The sequence below is a fragment of the Microtus ochrogaster genome, linkage group LG7_11 (genome assembly GCF_000317375.1).
Source record: "Microtus ochrogaster isolate Prairie Vole_2 linkage group LG7_11, MicOch1.0, whole genome shotgun sequence".
In the NCBI taxonomy this organism is placed as follows: domain Eukaryota; kingdom Metazoa; phylum Chordata; class Mammalia; order Rodentia; family Cricetidae; genus Microtus; species Microtus ochrogaster.
The window spans coordinates 21,775,574-21,801,742 of NC_022032.1; the positions used below are offsets into that span (position 1 = coordinate 21,775,574).

The following is a 26,169-nucleotide window of genomic DNA, read 5'->3' on the forward strand; positions in this document are numbered from 1 at the left end:
AAAAAAAAAAGAAAAGAAATATGCACCCTGTGACTTAGACTACAACAGGAACCGCATTTGCTCACAGAAACTACGCAAGAGTAGAAGAACTGCGCTTTTCTTCTTTTTCCCTAGGACTCATGTCTTCTGAGAGATGATACCAGAGGGAGACCAGGTATGGTGAAATGGTCCATTAGGTGAAAACTTCCCCCTATGGTAAGACTGAAAATGTCTTGATGGACCAATTTGGCACGGTCCTTACCTGGGCAGAAAGGGTCTCTAGAAAATCCTCTTTGAATGCTGGCAAAGGCCGTTGCTAGGAGCCACAACTATTCGCCCTTCGCTTCACTTTCTCCTTCTTTCATTTGGGGTGTTTACCTCATTCTGTCAGCGAGGATGAAGCAATTCCCAGTTATCGGAAACCTCTGCTTGCCTTTGTTTATCTGAACCCTCAACTGCCCCTGGTTATCTGAAACCCGCCCTTCTGTTGCTGTGACCTCGGAGCAACCATGCTTGAGGTTTAACTTCTTGATTCGGTGCCCAACCTGCTAGCCTGGGAAAGAAGGGGCTGAGGCAGCAAACAGGTCATCTTTCTTTAAATGCTTCTCATGAGTAGCACTGCCGGGAGACGTGGGCTGAGCAGCGAGGATGGTTCATCGCTGGATGGAAGAACTGGGTTCTGTGTATACTAACCCCCCACCAAATGCTACTCCCACCCAGGATCTACAGTTGATAATCAAAGCAGGGATGAGAGCTTCATGGAACCTCTCCTTTCCCTGAAGAAAGCAGTTGGCTGGAGCAGAGGGAGGGAAAGAGACATTTTCTTCAGTAGTGTAACCATAGGCAAGGAGTCCATGGCCCTTCCACGCGCATTCCAGCAAACAGCGCTAAGGAAACTCGTTGTGTCAGCAGAATAAATATATACATGGGTTTGGAGGGAGGCAGGCAGCTGAAAGCAGAGGGAAACTGGATGGGAAGAGACAAAGGGAACTGTGGGAGTAAAAAGAGACTGGGAGGGGAATTGGAGTTAGATATAATCTAAATATTACATGCATGAAAACGGCATAATGAAACTTGTCATGTGTAATGAACATGTGCTAATAAAAGAGGTAACATGAACATAAAAATCTGTCTCCTATTACTCCTTGCTTTCCAGGAGGGTTATGAGAAGAAACTCAAGTGTTCTTACTTTGGTAAGTAGGGTATTAGAAAGGATAACTCTTTAAAAAAAAAACCTCTTTAATCATGCTATATTAATTTCAAATGTTCTAGGTATAGAGAGCTGACTAAGTAGTTCAGAGTTCTGGTTGCTTTTCCAGACCAGGGTTTGATTCCCAGCATCCACATGGCAGCTATAACTGTGACTGAATGCAGTTTTTAACACATGATGCTCAGACACACATGCAGGAAAAAAATACCAATACACATAAAAACTTTAAAAAAGGACACTTAGTCATTATGGGGGGGGGCAATGGTCAGAAAACAGTTTGTAGGGTTGCTTCTCTTGTTTGATTATATGGGTCCCAAGTATTAAATTCACTGCCAGTCTTGGTAGCAAGTGTCTTTACCATCCTAGCCATCACACAGGCTCAAACTGTCTAAAGAGACAAAGTGCTATTTTATATTAACCAACCACAGCCAGTAGCTGTATCGAGCTCAAATCCCTAACCATCCCACTTTTACCATGTTGACCTGTCGAGAATTCTTTCTTCTCTCTTGCAAGAATGTGACCCCTCTGAGTTTGCCCTTTCCGATAAATGTCTGTAGCTGGACCTAAGGATTTCCTCTAGGGAAACCCACCTTTTCAGCCAATGAGCTTAAAAGCACCCCAAGCTGCCCCAATATACCCTATATTTCTGTCTGCATTTCATTGATGTTTTACTGTTGCAGAAGGAAGTATCTATTAAGAATTTGGTGTTGCTTTCACAGAACTTGTAGGAGTTTAAAGTTTACATATAATTGTTAATTTTTTATCTCTGCTTTTGCAATGATTTACTAGACCACAGGACCAGAAGAGGAAAACTGCCTCTTCGGTAGCAGATCAGCTTTCTGCAAGCCAGGGGTTGGGTTCTGGTCCTGTCCACATTTTTCCCATGGGAAGTTTCTCACAGTAAGATAGAAAGTCGGGGTAAAGGATGAGGCAATGTCTGCAAAGGAAGTTGAAGGCATTTGAACTCAGGAGAGAGTTTATGGAAACAGGTGGGATTTTGCTATCACCCACAAGAGGAAACTATCAAGGTGAATGTGTACACATTTCCATGCTTATTAACAGTGAAGAGGATTGGCAATGCTTTGGCATCAGCAGCCTAGACTTTAATATACCTTTTGACAATAATAGAAGGAAGATTGGAGAATGAGGAATGGATATCTGAAGACAGCATAAAACAGCCAAGGTACCAGAAAACTAGGTCACTCGCTAATGATTTATCGGGATGTCTTTCTTAAATGATGCAATATATTTTGAACAAATGTCAATTTCATTATGACAACTTTTAAAATTCAGAGTCATTCTTTATAGCTTTAATATGTTCCCTTCCGAAGTCTCCCTTCTTCCTGAAGGTCAGCTGGTAGCAAAATCCATTCATTCATTCACTCAGCCAAGGCTTGAGGTTCCGGGTCCCAACACCGATGTCATTTGGTTACAATGTTACAAAAAGTAACAAACAACATGACATTTCCTTTCTTGTTAGAATGACATTATTTAAAAGATTTGAACTACTTACTACCAGCTTTTCCTTTATAGAGGTTTCAAGGGTCACGCTTGCCTGTAATACGTTATTTTGACATATTTTGATAAATTTAGTTGCTGTGTGAAATGAAGCGGCTGACCCTGAGAATCGCTATTCATCTTTAAGTGGGCACATCTCTGCTGTAGTAAAATTCAGCCCCAAAGAGGATCCAACAAAAAGGTAAAAAATAAAGTAAAATACAGTCCTGCAAAGATAACACAATGTTTACTCCTTCTCATCTTTCTGGGTCTATTTAGTGTGAAGAAATTAAGATTTTGTTTTGTTCTCTTTTGTGAGTGTTGTTTGGATTTTCTTTAATCTTTATGCTAGATGCCTGCCCATCAGGGTTGGGGATTGATACCTGGCCTCAGGTAACCATGCAATAGGGTAAATAGAGAAAGTTCACATAGCCAAGCTTTTATTTACAGTCTATCGGCAGAAAGCTACCCTCCCGAATAACTGCTAGCAATTTTATTCAATATAAATGGAATGAAAGCAAATAGCATTCTGGGGGGAAAAACCGCTATCATTTTTAGTCTCCCACTTTGTCCTGTGTTAGCCTAAATTTAAAGATGGCAACTGTTTCTTATAAACAGGATAAGAATTCGATGTCAGTAATTAATGACATCTGACTGCAGTCCATTTTGCCAGTGGGCATGAAGAAAAAAATATTAACTTGTTTTACAGCTCTACTTCCACAAGAACTTGTGTGTGGAGTTTGTGTGTGTGTGTGTGTGTGTGTGTGTGTGTGTGTGTGTGGTGTACAAATATTTGTGCGGTACACTTGCCAGTGTGGGCACAATGTGGGAGCCATGGGTTGATGCAGATGTCTTTTCTTACAGTGCTCTCTATCTTTGTGGAGACAAAACCTCTAGCAGAACATTGAATTTGCCACTCCAGCTAGACTGGCTGGCTAGCAAGGACCCCAGAACCCTTTAATTTCTGTCAGTACAGATGTTATGGGTGTGCATGCTGTGCACAGCATGATGTAGACACTAGAGATCCCAACACACTCCTTACTTGTACACAACATGCCCTTTATCCACTGGGCCATCTACCAGACCACAAATGTACTTTCTAACATCAGAAGGCCATCTTTGATGTTCCTATTTCCATCAGTTCTTGAGGAAGTGATAAGGAGCCTGACAGCGGACAAACAATAGCAACAAATCTTTCAAACATCCCATACATAGGTCTACGAGTAAAATCACCTTCATCACCAGCCTGAGAAGTTTCCGAGGAGAGACAATGGTGCAGAGCGGCTTCAGCTACTCTCACTGTGAGAATGGCTTGGGTACTGGCCTGCTCTCCCACCTTAAAGAACAAGTGTGTTTACCAATGAAGATAAGCATCCCAGGACCGACACCTAGCTCATTCAGAGATCAAAACACTTAGGTGGTGTGTGTGCCTTAGTAAGCTCCTGGGTTAAAGAGGGCAAGGAATCCAGTTGGTTTCTGGATGCTGATAGATTTACCCAAGAAGTTCTCTCTGAGTCTAGCCTCAACCTGGATTAGCACCTCTAGAATGTTCTGCCACACACAAAGATCTGGTTCTACATTTTAGAGAGAGCTAGATGTGAAAGAGGCAGATATACACGACCAAGTTTGAGAATCATATTTTAACTCAATGGTAGGAGAGGGAACAATGTCTTTCCCAAACTATAACCCAGGCAAAGACATAAATAACAAGCAAGTACCTGCCAAACCCGAAGTCAACTCTATCTTCTTCCTGAATGGTCACCTGGGTCCCCTACCTCTGTCCCATCATTGTTCTTATGGTTTTATTAGAAACATTTTTTGCTTCTTTTTCCCTTTACATTTTTACACAGTTACCAAGGCCTTTGGTTTTCCCATGAAATACATTACCTTCTGATTCTAATGTCCAGTACTGACTGTCACAGCCATAGCTTCCATTCACACACACCTTGCTCACGGCAAAGCTTCTAAATCGTACACAGTCCAAACTCCCCCTGCATCAATGAATCCTCCTGACAACTGCTTTTAGCCCCTCCCTTCCACAGCATCTGGCAACAGTGTGTGTTTGCACACTGGAGGCCTCCTGGCCTGAGCCCACTTTTGAATGCTCTTTTATCGTGCCCAGACCTCCAGCTTTCTTCCTGGTCTTCCGTCTTTGATTTTAGGCTGCTCCCCAGTGAGCATGCCCATTGTGACTCTCAAGCTCTGACACACTCAACAGTATTTTGCTCTCTTTAAGGCCCCTTTCGTGCCCTTGTAGCGCAAAATGCTTGCACAGTTCTCTCTGGAGCCCACAACTACCCCTGTGGGTCAAGGGTAATGCTCATTATTCCCTGTGGCATCCCCAGAACGTCTACCTGTCTTGACCCATGACAAGTTCCCAACAAGCATCTGCCTTTGTGAAGTATGTCCATGAACCCAACTTCTATTCTCCCCCCATTTCTTTAGTATAGATCAAGACTTTGAAGATGGGGGCCATTTGTCAGCCCTTTGCCAACTCATTAAAGATACAGTTTATTTCCATAAATGTAATCAATTCCTTCCTGTGCAAGGATTTTTGTTTGTATGCATGTGTGTGCCCATGCATATGTGTGTGCACATACGTGCACAGTGCTAGGGATCATATCTAGTACCTCGTACATGCTATTGAGTGCTTTCCCGCAGAACTAAGACCTATATTAACACATATTCTTGTGAAATTCCCAATCTTGAATACGTTTTCACCACTACACAAGGGAAAACACCAAAAGAAACGTTAAAGAATAAGTCAGAGCCGGGCGGTGGTGGCGCACGCCTTTAATCCCAGCACTCGGGAGGCAGAGGCAGGCGGATCTCTGTGAGTTCGAGACCAGCCTGGTCTACAGAGCTAGTTCCAGGACAGGCTCCAAAACCACAGAGAAACCCCTGTCTTGAAAAACCAAAAAAAAAGAATAAGTCAGTATGTAGGTTGGGCTTCCTCTCTCACCAAAATTACACTTTGTCACGCATAGAATAAATATAATATGATACAATAATACGATGTAGTATAACATAATATATGAAGCTTTCAGGAGAGTGAAGACAAGTGCCGGAGGGAGATGAGCCAATGATTTTGAAATGAAGACTGGAGCGATTTTTACCTTATGGGAAAGCAGCTGGAAGCTACCAGGGAAAGACCTTCATGAAGCCCTCCAGTTGGGAGTACTAAGTAACATACTTAGTACCCGATCCGGGTTCCAAGCACTAGGGATGGTTTTCCAATACAGTCATGAAATATGCAGTTTGGTATGAGAGCACCATGTGACAAAAGGTTCCTGAGCAGAGGTTTCCAACTGCCTTCTGAGAGCCTCCATTCCCCTGAGGAAGAAGGCGGCTTCCCATGGGGAAGCGACAGCACAGTGGCTACTGAAGACGAAGAGCAGCCGGTGGGACACTGGATGGTCTTACAGCTTGGCCTTGGCTCCCAGTCTGTGGTCCCACTTCTCTGGCTGTGTTGGTGGGCAGCTATCGGGTCTAATCTAAGCGTACATTGACGGGGTTCCCTTAGCGCTGTCCTGTTTGAATACGACAGAAGGTGCTAATTAATGACCACGCTTTGTTCTCGCGCTGCCGCCAGGAGCCTCCTTAACTCAGATCTCAGATTGAGAAGCCCTGTGCTTCACGATAGCAAAGGCTTGACATTTTTAATCAGTCTGGCTGTACCGCCTGCACACATGACGTGTCAACATGAGAAAGTGGAAACACTGTCTTTTCAGCTCCCCGTTCTCCGTGCTCTGATTAGGCACACACTGTCAGCTTCATTTGTACTTGATCCATAAAAAGAGTTACATCGTGATTTTCGCTTCAGATTCTGGCAAGCCGTATTGATGGCTGAGCGGGCCACGTTAGCGTGGCTGCTATTAAAACCTCCACGTTTGTTTTTTAAAGTGATGAATTACTTTCCTTTGTAGGGGTCGTTTTTCATATTCCAAACTAATATTTCTGACCTTGGGGAAGATTTAGATTGAATACTCTCCGTTACCCATTCATAGACGGTCCACATTTAGGCGTACACTGAAAAACTGTTAAGAATTTCATATTTAATGGTCCTCATGACACCTAACTGTGCTGGATAAAGGAGAGACTGTGATTATTCTTCTACTGGAAGAAAGGGGGAAGCAAGATGTCAGGAGTCTTTTTAAAATCAGGCTGAATTGATGGTGATTGAAAAAACAAAATAGCGAACTCTGCTACACAATGATACAAAAAAAAAAAAGAAGCCCAGATTCTTACTGCAGATTCAGAAAACAATCCTTGGGGTCAGGGACACATGTGCTTAGCATGTTCAAGGCCTGAGGTTCAACTACAGGAATGGGGGTAGCGAGAGAGGGGAAAGAGAAAAGGAGAATGATAGGGAGGGAGGGAAGAGAGGACGGACTCTTCATAACACACTTCTTAAACTAAACTTTTGAGGGGGTAAGAAGTCTTAGCAGAGAAGTCCCCACTACGTTCGGAGCAACAGACACGAGCTAATTTACTATGCAGAAGAAGAGATGCTAGACGTAATTCCAGCCAAGTCTCCAACAGCATTTCACTGCCCCGCTCATCACGCAGGGTGTCCCTCGCCACCTTAGAGGCTTTCCAGCAGGCCAGAATGTGAGGAGATGCTATTCTCGCCTTTGCACCCACAACTAAGATGCAGCGATTCAAGCCTGCAGTAAGTTACAAGGGGGTAGCAGTGCGGGGTCTTCCCAGACAGATGCGCAATCTTTTATTTATCACAGGCCTTCATATTGTTCCAGCGGTACTGTCATTACGTTTCAAAATAATTCCTTATGCTCTATTTGTTCGAACTATGAAAGGAGCGTCACTGTGCCTTTGTAAAAATGTCTTCCTGGAGAGACCGCATTCTTGACCGATCAAGCCTAGGACATCAAGCACACTTCGCTTGACTAAACTGCCATCTTCCATCCCTTGTCAAGTGAGAGGAATATTGAATGGTATGGCTGTCGAAATGCTCCAGACGATGCTGGTGTCAAGTCTTTGCTACTAAATACACGTGCCACTAAAGCCAGCAAGAATCTGAAACTCTGAAAAATAATAGAATTGGAATGATTCAAAAAAAAAAAAACATATCAGTAGCAGGCCAACTTCAGGACAAAAAAATATTTCCAACATGCGTGTGTTTTCTCTTAGCTTCAAACCAAAGTTGTCAGAGAAACAACTACTTCAGCAAAGAAAATGGGAGGCTTAAAAAAAAATACCTTATTTTAGGGTTTTGTTGTCTTTGAAATTATATTGAAGAATCACGTAGCTCACAATAATTTGAGTTGTCTCACAAAACACCCCTTAGATACACCAAAATTATTAGTGTAATTTCTTTCACCTCTTTGTTTAGGGCATAACTGGGGGAAAAGAAAAATCCTAGCCTACCATAGCAAGCAGGAAGTTTTACCCACATAAAAATTCCGATGGAAACCGAACCAGATCTCTTATTCTCCAAAAAAGGAGGTGGGGTATATTAAATTTTCTTTTAAGCTCACTGGAAAATTTTCATTTTGTACACTTTGATTTATGTTGGACCACGGATGGACATGTGTTTATTTTGATGGCTGGTTATGTCTACATTGGCGCAGAAAGCCGACTACTGCACGGACGTCAGTGAAAACACACGAGGCTTTGAAAGTCGGCACTGGCCTTGTTTTTACTGTAACAGCACCCCATCCACACACAGGCATGAGGCATGTGGAACAGCTATCCAAAAAAAGGTCAGGGATGCAGCTCAGGACGAGTAGATCTGCACTGTGTCTTGGGTTCTATACACAGCACTAGAAAAAATATCACTGAAGTGGGACACATATTCCCAAGACTGGCATCTTGTCCATTAAATCAGAAGTATCAAAGGCCATTTCCTCCTTTAGTTCTGAATGAAATAATAAAGCAAAGCAAAGCAAGGGATACGTGTGCTTTTCTATGTTATAATAGGGGATGATGGTGGCAGTTCTGAGCTCGGAGTTAGAGGTGAGCTCGGTCCCTGAAGCAGAAGCAGTTCTCACATTGTCTTTTGTGGATGTTGGGAATGCCAACAGGTAGATGGGGAACACCTCTAGTCTGTCCCATGATTCTGGCAACTCCTCCACTTATGACCTCTGATCTTTCGTCTTTGCTAACAGATGCCTGCACATCCTGTCTAGCACAGAGAAGAAGATGTCAAGTGGAGTGAGTTGTTGAGTAGACAAAGCACTCTCCAGGCAGAAGGATGGACTTGGACCTCGTCAGTCCCTTCCCCTGTACCTTGCATCCCTCTCTTGGGTTCTTCTGCACATACAGCTAAAGTTGCCGAGAGAAGAGAGAAAGCAGGATGTGTAAGTGTTAAGTGAGCACTTGAAAGTGTCCTACTCCAAAATTTTTTTTTAAAAAAAATAGATTGCTCTTTTGCTCAAGTCATTAAAGGAACCTTTAGGTTCATGGCAATTAATAACAGACAAACGCCAGAGAAATTCACATTATGAGATAATAAAACCTGACTCGACGTCTCGCTTAATATCCGTGCTCACCTGTGGCCCTGAAGAAAATCCTGAAAACCCTTTTGATAAAACATATGTTGAGTGGTCTCAGTGGAGAGTGACTGAAAGCTTGCACCATGCAATTATTATAAGACACCACACATCTGCTACAAAGTTTGGCCCTACAGCAAACGTGATTTAGGACCAAGAGAGCGAGCAGACTTCTGGCCTCGTGGATGTCTTCGTAGACATTATATAGGACGATTTCCATTTTCCTCTAAGTTCATTATTTACCAAACATAGTTCACTTCACAAAGGAAGTGACACCAACTAATTAGGGCATAAAAACCAGACAGCCACTATCTATTATTTTCAAGAAAATGTGGCAACATAAAAATCACACAAAGTAATCAGATTCCATGGGAAACATAAGGAAGGCATGTGGGAGATTTATTTACAAATGACCTTTCCACTCAAGAAAAACTAAGGTCTTTGAGAAACTCTGCCATATCGTGCTTAAGAGTTTATCTCTAATCCATCATCAAGAAGAAACTCTAAGCAGAGCGAAGACTCAGCTAATGCATTCTGCGTCCGCTGGCGCAGGAACAGGGGTGGTTCTGTCTCTAATATTTCTCGCCATCACTATAGCCATCTGTCTGTCATGGGTCAGATCCACTGCATGGTGTCAGTGCAGGCTTGATCCGTATTTATATTTATCAAATAAGATCTCGAAGCTGGTAATGTCTGGCTTTTTGTCTACCCCATGAGTGTAATATGAGTCCTTTATTGATAAATAAAAACAACAGGATATTACTACATAACCCCTCCTAAGTAAACACGTCTCTGAGGAACAAGGGGTTTTATACAAGGTGGGGAGGGGGGCTTTCTGTAGTGAGATAACACCAGTAAAGATCAGTAAGAACCCTCAGAGCTTCCTTAATTTGAAAAATAGCTTTAAGACTGTTTGCATTGTGAATCTTTTAAAGATTCATTTGAAATACATGGCTCTGCTATTTATCATACTTTGTTAGACTGGTAAATTGTTACAAGTTTATCCATCTTCTGAATTTTATATATTTTTTTAATTCACAAAGATGTTACATCTTAAAAATAACTCTAATGTTATATGTAATATGCTAGTTTTACAATGTCAACACCACTTGGAAATAAATGAAATGAGCCTTATTTAGCCAACACACAGTGTTTTTATCGATATACAAACAGAAAAATGTCATGCAATGAGATGATTAGGAAAAACATGAGCTCCGTGTCTTAAAGGTTATCCATTTTAGGTTACAGTAATTGATCCCAGTCCCTTCAAATGTTTAAAACATTCCAAACCCTCCGCCAAATGTTGAAGGAAGCACCCTGCCAGAATTTCAGTACAGAAAATTTTAGAAGGCTGTTCAAATCCAAAGACAAGGGAAAATATATATTATTGCTGAAAGTCGTATGTGTGCTCTGCTTTCCAATGGAAACCATAGCCAAATAAGCTTTCATTAAATTGGAACACGATGACAAATACTAAAACTGAAAATGCATATAGCAAATTGAAACATTAAACATTACATAAGGTCTCTAATGTATAACAACAAAAAAATCGAGACAAAATAAAAGGAAACATTTTCAATGTCTTCACAGCTCTTTCCCCATTTCCTCAAGACACCAGAGTAAAATAGGTAAGGTGAGCTTGGAAGCTCAACCCTGGTTTTTAAAACAGCGAGGGAGAAAGGCTGGTTAATTCACAACTGTCACTACCATGAAGCTACAAATGTAGAACCTGTTTACAGGAGTAGCAAATCCAGCCTGTCTGGAGACCCTTTTACTGTAGGCAGGTGAGGTGACATACTGCCAGGAATCTACCCTCCATAAACGTCACTCCCACAACAACAGCGTGTTGTATATAACGCTGAAAACTGGCAGGCAAGAAGTGATCTTATTGCACAGCCGTTTGCAATGCATTTTCCATCCTCTAGGAAGGTTACGACAAAAACTGAACAAGGAGTATACTGCGCAACTCAAATGGGCCGTGGTGTAACGCAAAGATTACCAGGGAAACCTGGCTTTGTCTTAGTCTCTTGAAGAAGGCAGAACTGGAAGTTTTCCTTCTGTTCAAGTCGTTGAACTATCTATCACTCATCGGTGCTGCGAAAAATACTAATAGCTGATTGTCATGGGCAAAAACGTTCCTCATCAACCCAGCATACCAGTCACAACATGTGCCAGAGACCTTTGCAGCATGTGTTGACTCGGGGGGAGGGGGAATCAATATTGGCAGACCCTGCCCAGTTGCCCTCATTGTAAGGAAATGGTTAACAGTCCCATAACTCAGGTGGAAGGTCTCTCTCTAAAGAAACAAACTACTGGCTCTTTGAAAGATGAAACAGCTACCCCTTAGAAATTCTGAAACACTGTCTCCACTCTTTCCAATCCAGAATATTTTCCTAAGACTATTTCCCCTAACAGTGTTTTAAGTAGGGTGCCAACTGGGCGGTTGAGATCTAATTCATTGAGATCTCATTGAACTATTGCAGACTGCACACAATGATTTATAAGCACGTAGCCAATGGATCGTCACATTAATTGTTCTTCCTACAGTGCACAGAATAGCTCAACAACCCACAGAAGACTGTACTTTAACATCGCAAGACCAAGTTCAGGACTGGGCACGGGGTAAACACAAACAGCCAATCAACACTCATTGGATTGGGCTGAGTGAACAGAGATGAAGAGTGGGCAGTTACCTACTTTTAACTCCCAAGCGATGGGTCAAGCTCTGACATATTCTGCATAGGGTTCAAGGTGCTGTCCAATTCAAGAAGATCTTATCGAGTTTTTCCTGATGCTAGTGTAATGACTTGTTTTTATCCACACACCCAACCCAGGGGTGGGAGTGGGTACAGGGAGCATCTCTTCATTGCTGGTCCCGCAGCAGGGTCGGGTTGACCAGCTGGCTGCCAGTTAAGTCAGTCTGCAAATGTGATCTCTTCCTTTGCCAATCACTTTTCCAGTCTTCAGTCATTAAACAAGCTTCTCAGTTCTGGTCTCCTAAGAGATAGAGGCATGCTAGGCGCAGCCCACGCGCACAGCCATCCACAGCCCAAGGTCTGGATGCATTTTAGTAAAGGAAGCATCACGTGTGCAGGTTTAATGTCTAAGGGATTCGGTAGCCAGCACCCTCCACACCAGGTAGGTCCACCCTGTGGTCCTATTTGATTGTCAATGGGCCTTTGTTTCGCTCTGTGTTAGACACAGAGTCACTGTCACCAGACACTCTTTGCTCAGATTTCTGTTTTCATAAGGCTGCCCAGCACACTGATTTCTCTAAAGGCTCCGAGTCCTTCTCTGGCGCTGCATTCCAGACGTTCTTAAAACAGGAAAGGAAATCCTGTCGTGCTGCTCATGCCTTGCCGAGCCTCCATGACATCAGAGTCAGACTCAGCTTCGCCCCTCTGGATAGTGATGAACTTACAAACAGAGGGCGCAGAACATGGCGATTTGAAGCCATGGTTCTCAGCTGTGGTGCCCACACTGGCCGTATCTGCATCCATGACTCCTGGGGGGGGGGCTGTCCAAGACCCACTGCCGCAGACACCTGGGGAGGAGCTGGCAGTCGGCCTTCACGGGCCACGCTGCAGCATAAGGACTCCAGGTGTAGAGAGCCAGCTTTGAAAGGAATATCCATATTTGAAAACCGGCTTCAAAGTCTTTGTTTCTGTGAGGTCCTGGATGAGGGCTTTTCTAACTTTCTCTGGGCTCAGGCAGCTCCTCCAGAAAGTGGCCATACAATGCACACCAGAGTGAATAGGATTACTTCTCGTGGACTCTGGCACACAGCAAGCACTCATAACGACACATATAAAATTAGAAAACAATTCTATAAAGAAGTTGTAGATACATTCAGAGTATTTTTTAATCAAAACATGACAATAAATAGTTTTCGAATAATGCATAACCTGTCTATTAAGAAATAGACCTTAAAGGTTGGTGAGGTGGCTCAGCAGGGAAGGACATTTGCCATTGAGCCTGATGGCCTGGGTTCAGTCCCAGGGACCCACATGAGGAAGGAGTAGATAAAGGCCTCAAGTTGTTCTCTTAGTTTCACGTTCAATGGCATGTGGCATGCGCACGTGCGCGCACATACACACACACACACACACACACTAATTACAAGCAAAATGCAATGAAAAGAAACATATCTCCTGACAGTAATAGCTATTTTTGCTTGCTTATCTTCTACAAATTATTACTGTTGATTTAAGATCCACGATTATCCTACATAGTAGACATGGTTGGCTCCATTTCCTTTCATAGACAAAGCAGCTGAGGGATGGTGGAGGGCGGTGTTAGTATAGATGAAAGGCTCATCCTTCTACACCGTAGGTGTAGGATTAAAACTCAGGGCTGTCTGCCTCCGAAAGCCATTCTTAGGCTGTGTCTAGACATGCGAGCTTTCGTCAGAACACAGAAACCTGACTGGGACCCCACACCCCACAAAGCGGTGTGCCTGCTGGAAGACAGCCAGACACAAATCCAGGTGGTGAAAGGAACGGACCGAGCGACGGATGAGAAGTCGAGAGAAGCCCAAATGGGCTCCCACTGAGGAGGGGGTGAGTGGACAATGATAAACGTTTGCAGAGGAAAATGGAATTATTAGAATGATTTAAAATAACCATCTGTGGAGAATTAATGGGTTCGGTTCTAAGGATGGGAAATTTTCGGTAGGATCTTCCCCTCCCCCTCACCACCACCCCCAAACAATTTTACCTTGAGGAAATGCTGGATTCTAGCAACTCAGAAAGCAGTGAAAAACGATCACCGGGGGCCTCTCAGAGCATCCTGACAAATGGGCAATGGAATAATTCCACACAGTCAGAGAGGAGGGGAGACAGAGGGACCTCTTGGTCCTTGTCAAACTTTAATTTTTATGTTTCATAAATAAAACATTTTTATTTTTAAAAAGCATATCCATTAATCCTTTTAAGTCTCTTGGGTCTCTTGACTAAATAATGTACTTAAAAAATGCTTTAATGTATTCATTTTAACCCACTGACTATGGAAGTAACCCCCAAATGCATGAACAGAAGAAAAATTCAAGACTTTCCAACATAATAGCTCAGGCTAAAAGGGAGGCTTGGGCACCTCTGTTAGAATTATGCTTACCAGAGAGCATACTAATTGACTGTTTTCATTCTTCACAGTTAGCCGCGAGGATAGAACTTCACCCAGAGACATTCTTTTAAATTTTAGAGTACTCTACTAATGAATGCTCCCCCAAAGTCTTTCAGATCTCTTCCATTTTATTTTGATTTGGGGGATGATTCGGTGTGTTAGGAGAATGTGCTCCACCTTCCCAGGCTAATCTCCTAATGGGTTAATTTTCTGAAGGAGCCAGGCTTACGCAGGAAGCTCAGCACCACGCTTGAGATGCTTAGTCTGGCCATTTGTTTCACAAGTGTCATATCAGGGACAAAATCAATGTGTTAAGAATTGTCTGATAATATTGCTGGGGGATTAATCTCACAGACTAGATCATCGGCACGATTATCTTTGGCATTCTGTGTGCACACAGCTCCATTTTCAGCAGGAGAGGCCTTCTAATGCCGAACTATGAGGGCCTATATATTGAATGATCTACCACCATTCAATATTTAATCCTGCAATTGAAGCCACTAAAGGGATATAACAAAGTAACAAGATGAATGAATCGTGACCTCCAACTTACAAAAAGACAACCCAAACCATTTATCTTTCCGGCCCAGGTGGCATTTCTTTTTCATCCAATATTCCCATCATTTCTCCTTAATCTGGGAATTGTAGATTGATCAATGGCCTATTAGCAAATTCCTGAAATGAGAGTTGGGAATTTAGGCAGTCCTTTGGCAACGCTTTACGAATATTCTCCTTTGCGGATGTTTACCTGAAGTCTAAAATCATTTGATTTAGCAGGTGACATTTTCAAGCACTCTTGGAGGGTGACATGAAGTAATTCAATTTCCATGTAAAGCAAAATACGTAAATGGCTAAAACAAAAACATGAGACGTTGTGCCTCAAGGCTTACGCAGAATTCTTTGAAAGTGTAGTGCTCTCAAACTCAATAAAAGCACACTTCAGTTTTGGAAGATAAATTCCATCATGGATTCATTGGCTAATTGTCTATTACCACATTGCTTCCGTGAGAGACTTTATTTTCTTCACAAATAAGTGACTTAAAAATGAAGTACTAATTCTTACACATGTTGCTCTTCATCTCCGTATGGTTTTGTCTCTGTCTCTCTTTCTTTCTCTCTGTGTGTCTCAACTATGGAAGGGTCATTTTGCATCTATAGTTAAGAAGTAAATGGTAGATAAACGAGATGTATAAAATTTCTATGTTAATTTTTTTTTAAAGTTTCTTTCCTAGAGAAATAAATATAACCCCAAACCAGGCAGCAAGAGAAACAAAACAAAACAGTATTATTCTCCAAGAAGTTACAGGCCAAACAGTTCTTATAGATAGCGTGGTTGGATCGGTTACCTTCTTAATAACTATACCCCAGGTTTGGAAAGAATGCGAGGGGAATGTTTATTTTAATATTAAATTCTGTTTGGAGTTACTGTATGTGCCTTAAAATCGTTCGTCTGGGATCGCAGCTGTAAAAGTATAATTATTCTCTGTCTAGTGCACGGCTTCTGCATCCCGAGAACTCTAACTGAGCACAACGTCCTGACATCCAGCTGGCCACACTTTCTGCTGCCTCTGATGCACTGTCTGGTGGCTTCTTCCGAGGCCCGGAAGAAAACTGCTAATGCATATGAGACCCCTCGTTACTATTATGAACATGCCAGCACGCCTGTGATGGTGTCATTGACTTCCTGCCAGCTCTAGTGGATCGGTGACATTTTGTTAACCAGTCTACTAAGGAAAAAAATCCATAACTAGATATTAGATGGTATTTAGAAACAAAATCAAAGCAAGTGATCAAGGCAAAGAGATTTCGTCTCTTAAAAAATGGTAACTGCGGACTCCATTAGCTGTGCTTGCCAATGCCTACTCAGTGTAATTAAATTATTGTGTTTACCATGGAATTCAAAGATGAAAATATTATCTTTTGGCAGCCTCCACATGGTGGATGAATTAGACTTCTGGAATGCTCATTTCTGTGTTCCGGTTCTGCACTGCTTGCCGACGTTCCCAACCGCCTCTATTTTCTTTACCTCTCCAGTGTTCTTTCTGCTATTTCTCTCCTTTCTATTTTGGTTCTAAGAACGTCTAAAGAACTTGTGAGGAGATACAGGGCCACTCACAGCATTCTGCTATTTTTATGTTCTCTTTTAAGGCAGCATTAATCCATCCACTTTTCCCTGAAGCTCCACAAGTCTCTTAGATGACAGGCAGTACTGAACGCCATACCTTTTTTTTTTTTTTTTTTTAATGACTTGTCAACAAGTGCAGGAAAATAAGTAGGAATGAGATTCAGATGGAAAGATTTAAGTGAAATAATGTGTCATTTAAAACGATATTTTTCTGTTACTCATTTTTAATGATGTAAGACCTAGATCTGGCGACGGGAATGGAACTCATTAGAAGGGAATACTGATGGTACCTGGCAACCCACTAAGACACACTATCTGTCCTGCTCTTTATTCTTTGGCCGTTAGATATTCCATTCTGATTCACAGAGACATCCACAAGTCTCACTAATAACTTAAAAAGGACATTTCCAGCCTCCTTCAATTCCTATCCCTTTATGGCACTGTGATCTGGATTTCTCTGCCTGGTCTCCTTCCCTAAGTGTCTGGCCGCTCCTGTTCCTAGCCCTGTGATCTGAAACCCCACTTCCTCAACAGATTATTTTCTCACAAAGTGAATCACTCTCTTTCGTCTGTCCCTACCTCCTTATTGCCCCCAAACTGTCCCATCATCCACCTCCACACCACCAGCAAGTGAAAAGGACTCCCTAGGTCAGATGGTTGACCAGTTCTCCTGCTCTTAGGGGGCCAGCCTGGGGCAATACCTCTCGCTCTACAGCTTCCTGTGTCTTCAGAACTCGGCTTCTGACTTTCCCCCACTCCCCTCGGCTCTGGTTACGGTTCTGGGGTTGGATATGCCACGTAGCCAAGTGCGCATTTCGAGTTACACGTCATTACAAACCACTGAAGTTACTTGGGAGTGTGAGCTCACTTTGTATTTCACCTCGCAGAAATGTTCACGCACGCTGGGTGGGAAAGCAGAAAACGGCGAATGACTCAGTAGTTACTGTTTCCCAGGTAAAGCTAGTCAACAGACTTCAGTCCTGCCTGCCCCTGAGGTATAAGATGTGTGAATGCCTCTCACTAATTACCTCCCTTCCATAGAGTAGAGCAGGTGGCTACAGTGGTGTAAAGAAGCCTCCAGGAAGAATTACCCTTAACTGTTTTTATAACAGCCATCCAGTCTGGTGTGTCACTGACTTGAGGGTTCTTGTAGTTGAATTATAAGTAAACTGGGAACCTCCAGTTGGAACATTATCTGGAGCGTTCCTTTTGAAATTAAGGAACAAAACATCAGCTTATGCCTAGAATTTTCTTAAAAAAAAAACACCATGCCATGTTTCCTCAAGTGGGCCTCATAAATCACTTGGGGAGATCAAATCATTAGAGGAAGAAGTCAATTTAAAAACATTGGTATGTTGGCTGCAGCAAAGGCTTGTTGGTTCGGAGCACTGACTGCTCTGCCCGAGGGTCAAGTCTGTTCTTAGCACTCACACCGTTGTGACTCCAATGTCAGGGGGATGGCAGCCTCCCTTTACCTCCATAGGCACCAGACATGAATGGAGTGCACAGATAAACACACAGACACAATCTCATGCACATAAACCAAAAACAATTCTTTGAAAAATGGATGTCTTCAGAAACAATGAGGAAATTTCTGAGGAGCTAGTCAGTAAATCTGTGCTAAGCACCAACTATATTGAAGGCAAAGGCAATTATTACCTTAATCTAGTATCCTGGTCATTTATAAAAACAGTTAACAGTTTACACAGTACACTGAGGCAGACATCTGAATAAAAGTTGCTGCAAACTGAATAATCGTTACATGTCATTAAATGTATTGAATCTGCTCAGAGACTGACAAGGAATGCGTTCTGATAACTATTTATTAGTCTGGGTAGTGAGCTAACATGGCTATTCCATCATCTTGAATAGTTCTGCAGTTAGGTCATTATGACGTAGGCCTTCGCAGATCAGAAATCGGTCAGTGTCTTATTTTATTTCCTGATCACACATCCAAGAATGAACACTCAGTATTAACATGATGAGAAAACTCTTGTCAGTCCTGCTGGAATACTTGGCACACCTGCTTCAGGTTTTAACCTCTGAGATGCACTAGATCTGCAACTCTGTAAAAATCTAAGTAACTTCTCCAGTATCTGTTTTCCCAATATGCTCAAAGACAATCAACTGATTCCCTGGTCATGGTTATGGCTATAACCTTGCATGATGACTAAATATTATAAATGAAAATAAAACCACATGATGATGGTGCTGGTCTGTAGTCATAGCTCCTTAAGAAACTGAGTCTGAAGATCACTTCAGTCAATGAGTTCTAGAATAGCTTCCAAACATAGCAAAAACCCTACCTTAAAAGGGGAAATTTGTATACACACACAGACACACACACACACACGAAAATATTCAGTACACTGAAAAACAGATTGCAAAAGAAGCTATTTTTTTAATGTGAATTCTAGCACAAAAGTTTCCAAAAGTAATTTGCTTCCTGTGCTAACATAAGTTTCACAAGGAGTTGAAAATGTCATTTAATAATTGTATGCAACGGGGATATGTGAGTAAAACTCAGAAGGGTTTGGGAATGTAGCTCAGTGGTAGAGTGCTACTTGGCCTGAGTTTCCTGGGGTTGAGCCACGAAGAAAAAAAGGGGGAAAGAAAGACAAAATGATAGAAGGAGAGAGGGAGGGAGAATGAGAAGGGAGGGAGAGAGAGAAAGAGAGAGAGAGAGAGAGAGAGAGAGAGAGAGAGAGAGAGAGAGAGAGAGAACTAGAGCAAGTGAGAGAGCAGGGGGACTAGACAAGGGGATCAGGCACAGGCCAGGATTCATGGTCATTCTATGAAATGATTAAGCATCTACCAAGCGCAGGATTCTGTGCTGGGCTCTACAGGGTTTACCAAGATACTACAGCAGGGGTCACCATGGCATTCCAGATCGGTAGTGGAGAAAGTTAACAGTAATCATCGCACAAAGTAGGATGTGTCAATAATATAAACGTGTCCGAAAAGGCAGAAGCATGTCCATTTAAAATGGATCAATAAAGCCTGGGGGGGGGGGGAACCGTTGCCTTGACATCATCTACAAACACAGACAAGCTTTGGAAGCGGGGAGATAGGAGCCGCAGCATGCCGCATGAGTTGCGAGTGAAGAAGTAGTGGTACACCCTGGAGTGTACAGACGACTCAGGTGTGCTGGGAAACATACCGCCACCACGCATTCCTGCCATCCCATCTGGGCATATTGTTAGCCAACGCAAAACTGATATCACCATCCCATTTTACGGGACATTTTCTGCTGCTTCCCAGCCAGGTAAACCAACAAGATCTCTCAGAGGAGTCTTTGTGGCATCAAAAATGGCAAAACAAAAAAAAAAAAAAAAAAAGCGCGAACGGGGGAGACGGGGGCATTGCTCTTTTCTAGAGTGCGCCCCTGCTATGTTGTTCATATTTATAATGTTCCGTGACCCGACGGCATCACGCAGATAGAGCCCAGAGGAAACGTTGCAGTTAATAAATTATTAAGATGCTACCCTTTAAAACACCAGCACTGGGCAGTACAAAGACTTGCCGTGGTCTGTCAAATGCAAAACGGATCTGTAAATCTCAGAAAGAGGAATTATCTAAGCCAAGGAACAGCTGGCCCTGCAGATCCCACGGCCCACCTGGGACCCCCTTCCTGCAGCCTGCAGTCACTCTTAAAGAGCTTAATGCTAATACAGTCAATGAAACAGAAAACCATACTGAGGGAGGTGGGCGACGGGCACCCTCGGAGGATCTAGCCTTGTCCGCGTCATCTACTGAGCTGCGACTTGGAGAATACCCCTCTGTGCGGACCCAGAAACATCTTAATTGATATGGGTGACTTTGTTTATCATATAACATCTGGTTAAACTAATTTCGACGTTGTCATAGTCCCGGTTAGATAGCTACATTTCACATTTCTTTGTGCCACAATTGCTGAGCTGAAATGACTAATTCTTAAAGTTATTATATGTAATTTTTTTTTCTTGACAGGTAAAATGGTTTAAAAATTACTATAGCTCTGTTTTGAAGTCTAATTTCTCTGGCCTGGGCATAGATCTTTAACCTTTTTCTCTCTCTTTTTTTTTTTTCATCTACCAAACCTAAATTGACTCATTTTGCTGAAATGGCAACAACACGGTTCTGGCTTTGGTAAGTGTCTGAATGTGTGGTTTCTGTCAGGGTTTGCAGGGCAGGTGGGAAGAGCAGCCGGTGGAGAGGATCAGATCAGTGAGACCCAAGACCAGGACTTTCATCCGCATCCCTCCCCCACCGCCCCCCACAACACAGGCATAAAACTCAGAATCCCAGAAAAAGAAAAGTTGGAAAACATCCCAGTTTCATTGAAATGGGGGAAAGAGATTTGACATGTTAATGACGGGGGCTGTATTGAGAACGGCACCTTCCATCCCTCCTCATTTATGACTTCAGACATTTCTATAGAGATGTTACAGTATAATTTATGTTTGAAATTTCAGTTATGAAAGGGGCCAGGTTCAATATCACTGACTAGGGGCTTCGGTACAAAGACAGTCTTAAAGGCATCTCTACCTTCCGCGAGGTCTCCATCTGCCCGCACCGGTTATCAGCTGTCTCTCGTCTCAGGGTCAACAACTTCCAGTTGTAGATGGCTAACCCTTTCAAAATGAAGCTGGAGTTTGTGATACGGATTAATGTTTCTGGGAAATTGGGGTGGCTGGGGTGTCTCACATTCCATCTTGCTTATGATCTGAACTTCAGATTGGAAAGTAGGATAATGTACCGAAGTCGAAGAAAATTTTCAGATGTTTTGCTCAAGTTAATTTGCCAAATTCCCCAGAAAAAAAAAAAAAGTACATTTAGAATAGTAAGTGTGTGACTATAGAAATGAGATAGTGTAGATTTTCTAGACGCTTGGAAGTCAAGTAGAAAATCTTGGGGCGTCAGAACCAGGCCAGCTAACAGTTGCCTTGAAACCTGTAAAGTACTGGACCCTTTCAGCCTCAAATCTTCACCTGTTTGCCCTTAGTTCCAAAATCTGCTTCTTAAAGCTGTTTGGGGGGTTGAAAAGACAATACCTCAAAAGATTTACCATAGCCCACTCACACAAACTGCTCAATAAGTATTTAGACAGTATGTGAAATGTTGATTTATTGTCATTATTCTCATTCTCGCTGTGACAAGGTTATCCATCCGGAAGTGCAGCAGAGGCAGGCAGAAGGCAGCTTGATTTACTCTGGTAGCGATGCGAGAATCTTTTCATGTGGGAGGCCAGATAAGAAGTGGACCCTGGATTTCAGGAGTTTGTGAGATTTGAATGTGGCTCTAGTGAGAAGGGATTGCATGGAGAGGGGGGGTGGGCACTCATTTCCTCAAAGGGATGCATGACCTGACTGAGGATGCAGGCGACCAGGGGAGCCTTCTGAGTGTCTCTGACATACCTTGCCCTGGCCACTTCCTATCTGTCTCTCTGTTTCTCAGTTGTCTTTATGTGAGCAGCTCTGCCCCCCTGTGTTCTTTTTCCCATGATGCTCTTCCTCATCACAGGCTGAGAAACACTTTACCATGCATCAAAAGTGTGAGCCAAGAGGAAGAACATTCCCGTCCTGTGTAGCCTTCTTGGGCATTTCCTCACACACAGTAGGAAAAGGTGCTACGACTTGACCAGAGGAGAAAAGAGTTGAAATACCAGGGAAGACACAGTTATACAGAACATAAAACATAATCCATCACACTCAGATGGCCGGAAGAACCAAGATCAACCCGGAGGCCATTCACTACTTGTGAAACCCTAGTCTCCATTTGGGCAAACACTAGATTAGCCTCAGGAGAGAGCAAACCCCCAAACAAGTCCAGGGTGCTGTTTTGATGTAAAATTATTGTTCTTTAGGACTTGAGGTCTTAGTAACATATCATGCTTGCTCTTTAAAACAAGCACTCCATCAATATTTGTAAGTTTGACATTCCCACTTGTTTGCATCATGTGTTCTTGTGAGAATCCCATCCATGTGGCTGTGCTTTTATGACGGTTCATTTATTGCTCACAATTATCTGGACTACTAATCGCACTGAGCTACCTTCATGAAAACGTGTAAACAAAAAGCACAAAGATAGTTCTATAACTTCGACATGGTGGCATGACCAGCGGCGATCTCCCCAAACTACCTCCCTGTTGTTACCAGACTCATCTCTTCTTTTTTACTCTCAATGTGAATCAATAGGGAGACTTGCCGCTTACCATTTAGGAATGTAATTTTACAATATTCTCGGTAGAGTTTTCATTTTTGAAGCTCAATATTGCTCGTCCTGGATATAAAATGAGAGGTGAGACAGTTTTTAAGGTGCAGTTTCTAGGAATGCCTCGGGGCTGAGGAATTAGCTCAGCCCTTGCTTAGCATTCAGGAAACCCTGGTTCTTTCCCAGTACCATCTACATGGGCAAGGTGGCTCACACCTGCAGGGGATCTCAGAGCTCTGGAGGAGCAGGAAAATCAGTAGTTCAAGGTCACTGTCCACTACACAGCCAGTGGAAGACAGTCTGGACTACCAAAGATGAAGTTTAACAGCAACTAATGCTTTTTTTTTTTAAAAAAAGAAAGAATAATAATTTATCCTTTGCAAGGATTTTACTGCACAACTCAAAAGCAAATGTGTCATTTACCAACAGTTTACAAAATTCTCTCTTCGAATCAGTTTCTTGTTGAAATAATTTCTCTTAGTGGCAGAAAAAAGTAAGTAAACTCACAAAATTATTTTTTCCATTAAATTCCAACCCCTCTCCTCATTTATTTTTAAAATAACTTTCAACAAAAGTCCCTACTACCACGCGGTGGAGTGGAGTTTCCTTGACAAGAGACAAAGTAGAATTTCCTTTTGCCAGTTCCACTTTATAAGATTCTTTGCTCTTATTGAAATTGCAGTTTCAAGTCAACATTTAATGTGTGAGTGAATTCTGAATTTCACTTTAACCACAGAAAGCATCTTTGCTTCCGGATGCCTGATGATGTACTTGTGATCACAACAATGGGGACATCGCTTAAGATATGCAAAAAAAAAAAAAAACGAATGGAAAGAAAGCCAGAGAACAGTTTGCTGCACTTATCATTAAAGTCTTCATTTGGGGTTGTTGATCTGTCTTTTCAATTCCCCGGCACGGAGGCCAGAACATTACCATTGTCAAAAGGAAAATCTGTAAAACCATTCTGTGGACGGGGCTGATTCAGATTCGACATTTAATACTCGGCTGAAGCACTTGTAGGCAAATAAAGAGGGGCTTTGAAAAGAAACGTGGAATGTGGGCAGGAGGGAATAAAGGGGGAAGAAGAAAGGAGAAGAACCGTGAAAGGAATCCCCGAAAAGGAAGAGCAATTAGAGGAAGGAGCAGAGCAGGAAATCAAGGAGACAGGGAAGGCTGCAGAGTTCGGGCTCAAGTTGCAGGAGGAGGCTGGGCTGTGCACGCCCCCACCGCTTGCTTCTCATCTGTTATGTTCCTGGCGCTATAGCAAAGGAAACAAAAAAAAAAACGTTTCAATATTGGTGGTGTTTTTAAAAGCCAATGGCAAGAAGCTAAAACGGCCCACAATCCTATTTGTTTTCTGGACTGTTCAAGGGCTGGCTTAGCACACACTATTCTGTTTTATTTTAGGGAGGATAAATAAGACAAACACATTTCTTTGTTTACGCCTGTGCTTGTAAACACACATACTACAATCCCTAAAGGACACCTACCCGAGTACACTCTGCAGGTTTCTCTCAAAAACCATAGCACTAATTGAAGAACAGTTTATACTTTTAAGAAAAAAAAAAAAAACACATTTTTTTTTTTTAACCTCGCAAAGCATTTTCAAAGAAAACTTGGCCAGTTTGTCTGAGAATAAACACATTAGCTCCTTTTCTTTCTAAATTTGGCTCTGAAGAAATGAAGAGGGATATTCACTTTTTCGCTTGATAAAATCTACTCTGCGGGGTGAGTGTGAGAGACATGGGCATCCTTACCGAGCCGTTTTCCAAACATTTTTCTAAATCTCTTCTGCTGTACATTATCCATCTTGCCTGAAACCTGAAATCCAGGCTTCTTAGGCCCAATAACTATACCAGAGGGCATGGAGAAAGAACACCTTCAGGGCAGGTACACTGGGCTCAGAATTACAGCCCTGCCTCTTCCAGAGCCTTCGTTAACTGGACATGCTTAAAGCAATGTTGTCTCTTATCACACTGAGGGATGGCTCTCTCCTCCACCACAGCTTAGGGGGCGTCTTCTGAGTATTTTAATGAGATCTCCACTTGGGTCTACATTCTCCTTCTAGTTTAGTGGGTCTGAAGAAACCAGCTTCAGCAAAAGCCTGACTCAGTCAGTTTAGAGACAAAACTTCATCACGGACTGTGATCAAATTCTGCATAGTTCAACTATGCATCCCGTCTTTAGCAAGATTTCTGTCAGTTCAGCAAGGCCCCCTAGCCCTAACTTTTGATGCTTTTCCTAAACAACTGTCCGTCCTAGGCTCTCCTCACCCAGACAAACACATTCTTTGGGATATAAATCTCCTCTTTCTCTTGGATCTGACGCAAGAGATTTGGTAGCAATTGCAAACATCTCTGATTAAGGTTTGCCTTATCATCTTAACAGGTCAAAATAATATTTTCTTTCATCACGCCAAGAAATACATAGTCCCATAACTGAACTCCTGAGAAGGAGCTGGGACGAATGGGAGACGCCTTAGAAATGGGGAGAGGTGTCAGAGGGCTCTGCCTACAAAGATGATGGTCAAGATGTTACCAGGTTCTGGTACCTGGTGACACCAAAAGGAGAAGGCCCACGAGGCATAATCGGGTGAACACATTTGTGGGGAGAGGTCATCAAAGGCAGCATGAATTGGAAGCATTCTGGATTCTACACCTACCACTTTTGGATCTGGCTGAAGGATGAGGGCGGTTTGAGGGACACAGTATTTTGGAGTGTTAGGCAGACTGGGCACCAAGGACCTGGGCCTTAAGCAGACTGCATTAGGATTTAGAATATGACCAAGAATATGCCTTCAGTAAAAAGGGGGGAAAGTCCTGATATAAAGGCTACTTAACCCATTGTTATATGCACATTTCATGGAGAAGTCGTATACCTTTATTGTAAACGAGAAAACAAACAGAAACTACCAAGAATAACAATGTCCTGATGAGGTATTTTATTTTCGAAATATGCACCAAAATGCCTGGGTATAATCAGAAAACACTCCCATGCCCAATGAAGTAGTGAAAAAAAAAAACATATCAGACCACCAAAGTCAATTTAACAAATCATCCACTTAGTCTAAAGTGATTAAAACAAGAGAAATTATTAAAGGATAGCTTCTTTAAGAATTAGCTCATTTTAATTCTTATAAATGAAGACACAATCTAAGCAAACAGAAACCAATTCAGACCTTATTCTCAATCTACTAGCATCCTAATATCTGATTTTAACAACAAAGAGCTGTGTCTCTTAATGGTTATAAATACTCAATCAAGCCCACATAGTCAACAAACTAGCATCCAATTCCCTCTTCCATACATTCAATCGGAGTACTGTACTAGGAAGCTTACCACTATCATTACAGCAAGGGCAACACAAATATTCTAATTTTTCACATTGTTAGAAAACAGCTCACTCAAAAGCTTTCATTCCCAAACAAAAAGAGGGATGAGAAAAATAGGAACAAGCGTGTTTCTTCCTACAGAAGTAATGCCCAACTTTTCATTAGGAAAAGACCAGCTCAGTGGCTGAATGCTCAAATCCCA

At 42.4% G+C, this 26,169-nt stretch overlaps 1 protein-coding gene across 5 annotated transcripts in view; it reads right to left on the minus strand.

The window, feature by feature from the left end:
• Nucleotides 1–26,169, minus strand: part of Tenm3 (teneurin transmembrane protein 3) — a 1,721,676-nt gene that overhangs the window by 367,884 nt on the left and 1,327,623 nt on the right. The window lies entirely within an intron of this gene.